Source organism: Rutidosis leptorrhynchoides, chromosome 6, assembly GCF_046630445.1.
Source record: "Rutidosis leptorrhynchoides isolate AG116_Rl617_1_P2 chromosome 6, CSIRO_AGI_Rlap_v1, whole genome shotgun sequence".
Taxonomy (NCBI): domain Eukaryota; kingdom Viridiplantae; phylum Streptophyta; class Magnoliopsida; order Asterales; family Asteraceae; genus Rutidosis; species Rutidosis leptorrhynchoides.
The window spans coordinates 62219277-62230346 of NC_092338.1; positions in this window are offsets into that span (position 1 = coordinate 62219277).

Consider the following 11070-nt stretch of genomic DNA (forward strand, 5'->3'; position numbering starts at 1 on the left):
CATTTAATCATGTAAATATCAATCTCAATTAATATATATAAACATGTAAAAGTTCGGGTCACTACATAAGTTTTCCGGAATAACCCTTCACCGGTGTTTGCAAATTCTTTTTTTTTTGTGGGTTTGGTGGGTTTCAGATTTGAAAATTTTAGCTCAAAACTTGCGGTTTTGTGTCACCCACTTGCTAACCTTGTATTAGGAAAGTAACACGTCCAGTATACTTGCTCCGTATATTACCTTTCGGTAAACTACCGTCCGGTTGTAAAGGAAAGCGTTGAACAAGCAACTGTTAAGGCAATGTCCCCTGACATGCTTTTAATTATGGTCTATAACGTGTCGGACGCAATTACTATCCTTGGTAGGAGCAATAGTAAAGCTCACCCTTATGATTTTTCGGTATGGCACAAGGTCCTGTCTTTGACCATGCTATGCAACCACCGTTCTTACGGTTGACATCCGATTTGGTTCAGGTGACCTAATGAATTCCAGGTGAATTCCTAGGATTTTACGTTCAATGGTAATGAACGCATTGATAAATGGGTTTTCAGAAAACAAATCGGTTTGTAATTTTATCAAAATATTTTCTCGTTCAAGCTCGAGTTTAGATATCATCGAATTCCATGAGTTTGTAATTCTCAATCTTTAAGGTCAATCTCTAGGATTGAGTAATATCAGTCTTAAAAGCTGATTTTTGATCTTTAAGGAGATTATCCTTTCTGGGGATCTGATTCAATAGTCTTATCCAGCTAATTTGCACGGTGCCCCCCCCATTTTACGAGATAAATCCTTCTCATGGTTAGGATAAATCTGACCACTTGGCGACCCTGTTTTATGCTGAGGTCCATGGATTTCCTGCTGATTTTAGTGATGACTTTTCTAGATTTTTCGTCAACCTACAGCTGGTCTGGACGACAACTTCCTGACCTAAATCAAGAAGCGCATTTCTTTTTCGTAAGACTTTACTTCCTTTTAATGATGGAATTGATTCATCGTGTAGATCCATCTCTTCTTTTCTTTCATCGGGTAAAACAGTTTAGTTTAGTCCAAAGCAAAAGTATTTTCAGTTATTTGTTACAGAAATATGTGACATATGTTTAAAATATCTTGGTAAATTTTCCCACACTTGGCTTTTATTTTCCTTTTTATTGTCCTCTATTCCATTTTAAATGAATTTTAACATTTTGGTTTGTTTCTCAATTTATGTCCTTTCCGAGGTAACAATAATTTCGGTGTTAAAACCTAGTTTTATCGTTCATAAATATGTATAAACATGATTTTGAGTTCATTTAATTGAAAATTTTTAAAAATTTTACTAGAATTGGGTAGTCAGTATATAAGACTAGGGCTGTTCTTTATTATCAGAGAGCACTAAATTCTAATACAACTACTACTTTACTAGTATTTCTATTGGTAACCAAGTGTATAAAGTAAAAATTTTAAAATCCGAAAGAATTTAACCCCTTCCCACACTTAAGATCTTGCAATGCCCTCATTTGCAAGAAATCAGTAACAATTTAAATTATTGAGGGTGATCAGCGTAGAAATGATTAAATTTTACCAAAGTTTCCAAACATATTTGTGTTTGTGTTGAATGATAAATGGTGCACATCATTTGTTCATTCCGTCTTGTTGTTTCCAAACAATTTAAATTAGTTGCTTTTGCTGAACTTAATGTCAGTCTTTAAAAATGCGTTGTTTTACCCTGTTGTGTACATAAGATAAACTGCAAACATATATACATATTTTTGAAGTTTGGTATATTACCCCACATTCAAAAATTATTAAAATCTAATAATAAAAGTTAGAAAATTATAAAAACTATTACAATATTAACATAAGTATTAAATGTATCAACATTACAAATTATAAAATAAATAAAACTAAGTAGACTAGGGATGATACTGATACCAGTAGGGGTTCCATGCATAACCATATGTGTTATAAAATGCTTCGGCTGGGTTATACGTAGGATACGGTGGTTGGATCTCTATAGACCAGGGAGGAAATACGGGCGATGGAGTAGGAATATAGTTTCTACCTATTTGTTGGAAATAAGCTATGATTTGGTTTTGATGAACTTGCCAATCTTCAAATGCTCGATGTCTAGCATTTTCGTACTCTTGTGAAGCTATAAACCTTTGCATTTCTGTCATTTCATTTCCCCCTCCCACATTACCTGGCTGTTGGTTTCTCTCAACTTGTGGATGTCTACCATTATATCGTACTGCGGCGTTATTTTGCCTCTTCAAAACCTTCGCACCATGGTATACATTTAAACCTATTGTATCGCGGGGTTCTGGTTCTTCGACTAATAATCCCCCCCCCCCCCCGACTTATATCCACACCGAGATATTCAGCAATCAAAGTAATAAATGTACCACCTCCTATTATGCTATGCGGTCTCATCCCCCTAACCATAGCTGATAAATAATAACCCACACAATATGGTATACTTACAGCGCTTTATGGGTCTCGAATACACATGTGGTAAAACAAATCCTGTTCATTTACCTTTTCCTTATTCTTACCTCTTTGTGTAATCGAATTAGCTAAAAATCTATGAATTACTCTTAACTCTGCTCTATCTATATCCAAATAAGAGTAATTTCCCCCTTTGAATCGGTGATGGCTAGTCATTTGACTCCATACACCATGTGTATCAAAATTTGCGTCTATCTTTCTACCATTTAGTATCAACCCTCTACAATCGGCAGATGCTAACTCCTCAGGCGTATATATACGTAAAGCCTGAGCCATGTCTAGTAAAGACATGTGGCGCATCGAACCTCCTAACAAAAATCTAATAAAAGATCGATCGGTTAAACTAGCTACCCGATCATTTAATTCTATACTACACAACAATTATTCACACCATACTTTATATACAGGTCTACGCATGTTGAATAACCGTACCCAATCGTTAAAAGTAGAATTACCATATCTCTGTGCAAGTAATTCCCTAATTGGCCCGGCCAATTCTACAGCTTCTAATGGTCCCCATTCTATGACCCTAGGTACTTCAACAGCTTTAGAATGAAGAGTATGCAAGCCCCTTTGGTATTTTGGATAATCTATCCAAAGTCTGTCAAATCTCAGGTTCGGATGCAAATCTTCCAAGTGCATATCGGAAAATGTCATGACTGGATGAGGTATATCTTGTTTGTAGTAGTTATCCACCTCCTGTTGTTCCGTATTCTCAGCAGGAGCATTGCGAGCTTGGGATGAAGATTCACCCCTTTCAGTCTGCAAAACACATCAAACACAATTTTTGTGCATCCAAATATGCATTAGTGTCAGCAAAATCATCAATCAAAATAATTACAATGACATGATCAATTTATATCAAACTTAAGCTCATTTTCATATTTTCATCAAATCTACACTTTTTCAAATAAGCGTATACGAAAATGTTCGCCAAGTTCATAAGCATTCAACTCAAATAACATGTCAAAATAATCATTACTAGCAATTAAACAAGTTTCAAATGGCATTATCTCTCAAAAATCAAGTTCATGAATTTTAGACTTGAAAAAGTCCACTTTAATTCTCAAAATCATGTTTAGGCTCAAAGTTTGGATCATTTAACTACCTAAACATGTTACACTACTTAATTTAACAATAATTCATGACAAAAATCGGCCATAACCTGTTTATATCAAAAAGCCCCAAATTGCTCAAGAACACAAACCCTAGATTACTCAAAATTTGAAGTTTAAGGTTTCTAATCATGTTAAATAGCATCAATCTAGGTTATACAAGCATAATACATAAGCAATTTAAGCATAATTACACTAAAAAGCATCAAAATCGAATTGGGTATAAAATTGCTCAAGAACACCAATTTTCGGATTAAATGGTGTTTAGGTGTAGAAATTTACCATTTTTCTTGAGTAATTCCTTGATAGCATCCTTCTTAACATGATTTTAGTAAAAGATTTGATGATTAACGGTGAAAAATCGTGAATTTGGGAGTGTTTTCTCGGGTTTTTTCGGGTTTTATTTTGCAGTATTTTTGTGGTGTGGTGTGTGGACTGATCAGTTCGGCTGTTTATATTTTTTTTTCTATATTTTGCATTCTCCGCGAGTCGCGGCATATTTACCCTTCAAACTCCGCGACTCGCGGCGTTTGTTTTTTTTTTTTTTTTTATAAAACCTTATACTTTATAAAACTTATAATTAATTAAATTTTAAAAATTTGTTTTTCTTTGTTTTAGGACGAGGTCGTTTCGGATCGATGTCCTAGTCCGTCCCTCGACAAAATTTTAAAATTTGTCAATTCAAAGCGCGGTTTTAAAACTAAAGATTTTTGGGTTTTTTTTATGTTTTTGGCATACTTTAGTTTAATAAGATTAAAAATAATGATAATAAAAGTTCTCGTCCCTCCTTCGGGTAAAGCAATTTCGGTTCAAAGACCTAGTCTTCAACTTACGATGAATTTTAAAAATCATATTTTTAACTTAACGAAATAAAGTAAATTGTTGTTTTTAAATTCACACCAAACTTAAATTTAAAATGCATAAAATTAAAAATTCACACCAGACTTAATTATAAATTCATATTATAAATTCACACCAAACTTATATTTAATTTTGTTGTTATACATACAAACTTATATTAAAAATATTAAAATTTTTCAAATATTGACAAACTTAAATATATTGATCTTACAAAGTTCACAATATTAATTTAAGATTTATATATTAATTTTAAAAACATGGTAAAAATAAAATTAAAAATCTTTTTGGCTTTTTATCCCACTTTAATCAATCAAATATTATCAAAAATATGCGCCCCTCTTTTCGGTAAAGTAATTTCGGTTCCATAACCTAATTTAACTCATGACAAATTTTTGAAATATTTTGGGTTGATTGATTAAAGATATTTATACCTTAAGAATAAACGTTAAATTTCGCAGTGATGTAATAAATTTTTGTATGATATCAATAATTTCGGTCCAAACCTAATTTTATTCAATACCAATTTAATACTTTATAGCGAACAAATTAGCGTTTATTATCAAAAGGTTAAAAATAAAAATAAAAATAAAAACAAAAAACTGTATAGACTTACCTATGAGATAGTATTCTTAGTTATATGATCTATCCCATTCATAAGATAGTCGGTTTAATTGGTTTTCCATAGATACATAGGCGTAACCTCGAGCATTCAGTGTTTTTTCTTCTAAACATATGAACGGTCCGTCTCTGCATAAAGTAACAAATTCGGTATTTGAATAGGTTTGATTATTTGAACATTTACCTCCATGTGACCATTTTCTGCATTTGTGACATCTTTCTAGGTGTCGTGCTCTTCTTTTCGCTGTGGATTTTGATTTTCCTTTACCAAATTGTAACTTATTATCTTCGCATCTGGATTCTTTTCTTACTCCGTCCAATCTTTCTCTGATTACTGATACTATTTCACTCGGAAGTGTGTCATTATTACGTTTAGTGATCAAAGCATGTAGCATTAGACCATGGTTTAGTTCACAGGCAGTCTTCATTTCGTAAAAACCTAAAAAAAAAAAAAAAAATTCAGAATGGGGGGAGAAGACTAGTTCTTTAGGGTCTGCTAGGGAAAGACCATTCGGGTTCCATTTTCGAGAACTACACGAAAACAGACAATCTAACTCTAACAGAAATACATATTATCCTTTAAAGACTTGATTCTCCCCACACTTAGTTAGCTGTGGTATCGAAATTGTGATTAACTTCATTGTCGAATTCCATCGGACTATCTATGTAGTGTTTAACTCTGTGACCATTAACTTTAAATTCAATCCCATTTGAATTTATTAATTCTACTGTTCCGTATGGGAAAACTCTTTTGACTATGAATGGTCCAGACCATCTTGATTTCAATTTTCCAGGAAATAGCTTGAATCGTGAATTGAAAAGAAGAACTATGTCTCCTTCTTTAAATTCTTTTAAACTTCTGATTCTTTTATCATGCCATTTCTTCGTTCTTTCTTTATAGATTAATGAATTTTCGTATGCTTCATGTCTTAATTCTTCTAATTCGTTTAGTTGACTTAATCGTAGACGTCCAGCTTCATGTAAATCAAGATTACATGTCTTCAAATCCCAAAATGCTTTGTGTTCAATTTCTACTGGAAGATGACATGCTTTTCCGTAAATGAGTCTAAAAGGTGTGGTTCCAATTGGAGTTTTGTAGGCTGTTCTAAAAGCCCAGAGTGCATCCTCCAACTTAATGGACCATTCCTTCGGATTTGATCCTACGGTTTTCTCTAGAATACATTTTAAAGCTCGGTTGATATTTTCAACTTGTCTACTTGTTTGTGGATGATATGCGGTGGAGATTTTATGAGTTACTCCATATCTTTTAAGAACTTTCTCAAGTTGATTATTACAGAAATGAGTTCCCCGATCACTTATTAAAGCTTTCGGTGTTCCAAACCTTGCAAAAAGACATTTTAAAAAGTTGACTACAACTCGTGCATCGTTAGTTGGGAGAGCTTGTGCTTCCGCCCATTTAGATACATAATCAATGGCTACGAGAATATAGAGATTATTATGAGATTTTGGAAATGGACCCATAAAGTCAATACCCCAAATGTCAAATACTTCACATACTTGGATGACATTTTGTGGCATTTCATCACGTTGACTTATTTTTCCGGCCCTTTGACAAGCATCACAGGATTTGCAAAGAAGGTGTGCGTCTTTGTAAATTGTAGGCCAATAGAATCCGGCTTCATAAACTTTTCTTGCTGTTAGTTGAGGCCCATAATGCCCTCATGTTGGTCCTGTGTGACATTGGTTTAAAATTTTACTAGCTTCATCTCCGAATACACATCGGCGTATTATTCCATCTGGACAACTTTTAAATAGATGTGGATCTTCCCAAAAATAGTGTTTTATATCACTAAAGAATTTCTTTCGTTTTTGGTACGATAATCCTTTTTCAAAGAATCCACATACTAAATAGTTTGCATAGTGTGCAAACCATGAAATTTCATTATAATCTATCTTCAATAGATATTCATCAGGAAAGTTGTCTTGTATGGCCGATTCATTTATAACTTCTAATTCGGGATTTTCAAGACGAGAAAGATGATCAGCGGCGAGATTTTCTGCTCCTCTTTTATCTCGGATTTCAATATCGAACTCTTGTAAGAGTAAGATCCAACGGATTAATCTTGGTTTAGCATCTTGTTTCGAAAATAGGTATCTAAGAGCAGAATGGTCGGTATAGACCACCGTTTTTGCTAGAACGAGATATGATCGAAATTTGTCAAAAGCAAAGACAATAGCAAGGAGTTCTTTTTTAGTAGTTGTGTAATTTATTTGTGCTCCTTGTAACGTCTTACTAGCATAATATATAGGTTGAAATCTTTTTTCAATCCTTTGTCCTAAAACGGCTCCCATTGCAAAATCACTTGCATCGCACATTAGTTCAAATGGTAGATTCCAATTTGGTGTTATCATGATTGGCGCATTAGTGAGTTTCTCTTTAAGAATATTAAAAGATTTAATGCATTCATCTGAAAAGATGAATGGAGCATCTTTTTCTAAGAGTTTATTCATAGGAGTGGCAATTTTAGAAAAATCTTTTATGAAACGTCGGTAAAAACCGGCATGCCCTAGAAAACTCCTAACTCTTCTAACATTGGTGGGATGTGGAAGTTTAACAATTACATCTACTTTAGCTCTATCCACTTCAATTCCTTCCTTCGAAATTTTATGACCAAGAACGATGCTTTCTTTAACCCTGAAATGGCATTTCTCCCAATTAAGAACTAGATTTGATTGTTCGCATCTAATCAGCATTCATTCAAGATTAGCTATACATGTTTCAAATGTATCACCGAAGACTGAAAAGTCATCCATGAAAACTTCCATGCATTCTTCTATCATGTCGTGAAAAATCGCCATCATACACCTTTGAAAGGTTGCAGGGGCGTTGCAAAGTCCAAATGGCATGCGTTTGTAAGCAAAAGTACCATAAGGGCACGTGAACGTGGTTTTCTCTTGATCTTCGGGTGCTATTAGAGTTTGAAAATATCCGGAAAATCCATCAAGAAAACAATAGTAACTATTTCCGGCTAATCTTTTCAACATTTGATCAATGAAAGGTAAGGGAAAGTGATCTTTTCTAGTGGCGTCATTTAATTTTCTATAATCAATACATACACGCCATCCTGTTACAGTCCTAGTAGGAATAAGCTCATTTTTCTCATTTGTAATGACATTCATGCCACCCTTCTTAGGCACGCATTGAACTGGGCTTACCCATGGACTATCAGAAATTGGATAAATTAAACCTGCATCTAGCAGTTTAATAATTTCTTATTTAACTACATCTTGCATATTAGGATTTAGTCTTCGTTGGCATTGCACATACGTTTTATGACCTTCTTCCATAAGGATTTTATGTGTGCAATACGAAGGACTTATTCCTTTAATATCATGAATCTTCCATGCAATGGCTGGTTTATGAGCTTTCAACACAGAAATGAGTTGTGATTCAGTAAGAGAAGACGATATTATTACAGGTAATTCAGATTCACCATGTAAATAAGCGTATTCCAAATGGTTTGGAAGTGGCTTTAACTCTAATTTCGGTGGTTCTTCTATCGATGATTTATATCGATATCTGTCTTCTTCTTTTAGCATTTGAATTTATTCTGTTGTTGGTTCATATCCATTAGCTATTAGTGTAGCTAACATTTCAGCTTCATCAATTGGTTCATTACCTTCTCCTAAAGAACATTCTCCTGTTCCTTGTAATTCTGGAAATTCTTCTAATAATTCTGCATGTGCATCTATAGTTTGAATATAATAACATGTATCATCTGCAGATTGCGGTTGTTTCATTGCTCTATCAACTGAAAAGGTAACACTCTCGTCCTCTATACTTAGGGTCAATTTCTTACCGAACACGTCTATCATTGCTTTAGCCGTGTTTAAGAATGGTCTTCCTAATATGAGAGGAACTTGAGAATCTTCTTCCATGTCCAGAACAACAAAATCTACTGGAAATACTAAAGTACCAACTTTAACTAGCATGTTCTCCATTATCCCTCTAGGATATTTTATTGATCTATCAGCTAGTTGTATGCTTATTCTTGTTGGTTTTAATTCTCCAAGGTCTAGTTTAGCGTATAGTGAATACGGCATTAGATTTATACTAGCACCTAAGTCTGCTAATGCTTCTATTGAACTAAGACTACCCAGAAAACATGGAATTGTGAAACTTCCTGGATCAGATAGTTTTTCTAGTATTTTATTCAACAGCACTGCTGAACAATTAGCATTCATAGTAACAGCCGAGAGTTCTTCCATTTTCTTTCTATTTGAGATTAGATCTTTCAAGAATTTAGCATATCTAGGCATTCCTGAAATCACATCAATGAAAGGAAGATTTACCTTTATCTGTTTAAACATATCCAAGAATTTGGATTGCTCAGCTTCAAGTTTCTCTTTCTTCATTTTACTCGGGTAAGGAAGTGGTGGTTGGTATGGTTTAACATAAGGTTTATCCTTAACTGTGTTATCTTCATTAACCTTTTCAACTACCGGTTCTTTTTCCTTATCTTGTTCAGGTTGTGGTTCTTGTGGAGTAGGAATAGCTTCATCAGAAGTTACAGGTATTTTAGGTGGTTTAAGTGTTGTACCACTTCTTGTGGTAATGGCTTTAGCTGTTTCATTCCGGGGGTTAGCATTTGTATCACTAGGTAAACTTCCCAGTTTTCTTTCACCTATTAACCTTGCTAGGTTACTTACTTCTTGTTCCAGATTTTGAATAAAAGCTTGTTGATTTCTAAATGCTTGAGCATTTTGTTCATTAGTTTGTTTCTGAGATGTGAAAAACTGCGTTTGAGTTTCAACTAGCTTCGTCATCATATCTTCTAAATTCGGCTTTTTATCATCGGTTTGTGGTTTGTTTTTGAAAATTAGGTCTTTGCTGGTTGTAAGTATTATTGGATACTTTTTGATTGCTAGGACCTTGTTGGTTGTTGTATGGAATATTTCGGTTATAATTCTGGTTTTGATTGTAAATAGGTCTTGGCGGTTGATAATTATTTTGATAATTATTTCTAGGCCTTTGGTTTATGTATGAAATATTCTCTCTTTGTTCCATTGTTAGTTCAATACTGAGACAATCTTTTGTCAAATGTGGTCCTCCACACTGCTCACAACTAATTCGTATTGAGTGAATATCCTTAGTCATCTTTTCCATTCGTCTCTCGACAGCATCTATCTTTGCAGAAATGGAATCTAAGTTATGGCTAGAATCGGCTCTAGCTGCTTTAGATGATCTAACGATATCTTTTTCTTGGTTCCACTCATGTGAGTGGGAAGCAGTGCTATCAATAATTTTATAAGCATCAGTTTCAGTTTTCTTCATAATGGAACCACCAGCTGCTATATCGATGTCTTTTCTTGTAGTGATGTCGCATCCTTGGTAGAATATTTGTACTATTTGACAGGTGTCTAAACCATGTTGCGGACATCCTCTTAATAACTTTCCAAATCTTGTCCATGCCTCATATAGAGTTTCATTTGGTTTCTGTGTGAACGTAACAATTTCTCCTTGAAGTCTTACGGCTTTAGATGCCGGAAAGAATTGTTTAAGAAATTTTTCAACTAAAACGTCCCATGTATCAATCGCCCCTTCAGGTAACGATTCCAACCAATCTTTGGCTTCTCCCTTTAAAGTCCAGGGAAATAACATGAGATATATCTGTTCATCCTCAACTTCTCTTATTTTAAATAGAGTGCAGATCCTATTAAAGGTATGAAGATGTTCATTTGGATCTTCCTTCGGCGCACCACTAAATTGGCATTGATTAGTCACCATGTGTAGAATTTGTCCTTTGATTTCATAATCTGGCGCATTAATGACTGGATGAGTAATTGCGTGACCTTGGCCAGTGCGTTTAGCTCTCATTCGGTCTTCCATACTTAAAGGTTCCAGATTCTCCATAATTGAATTTGTTGAATCGGAATCACTAGAGGATTCTGATTTAATGGTTCGTTCCTCAACAATCTCTGTTTGAATGATTGGTGGTTCCGGAGGAAAGTTTAATGGTTCAGGATCTACGAA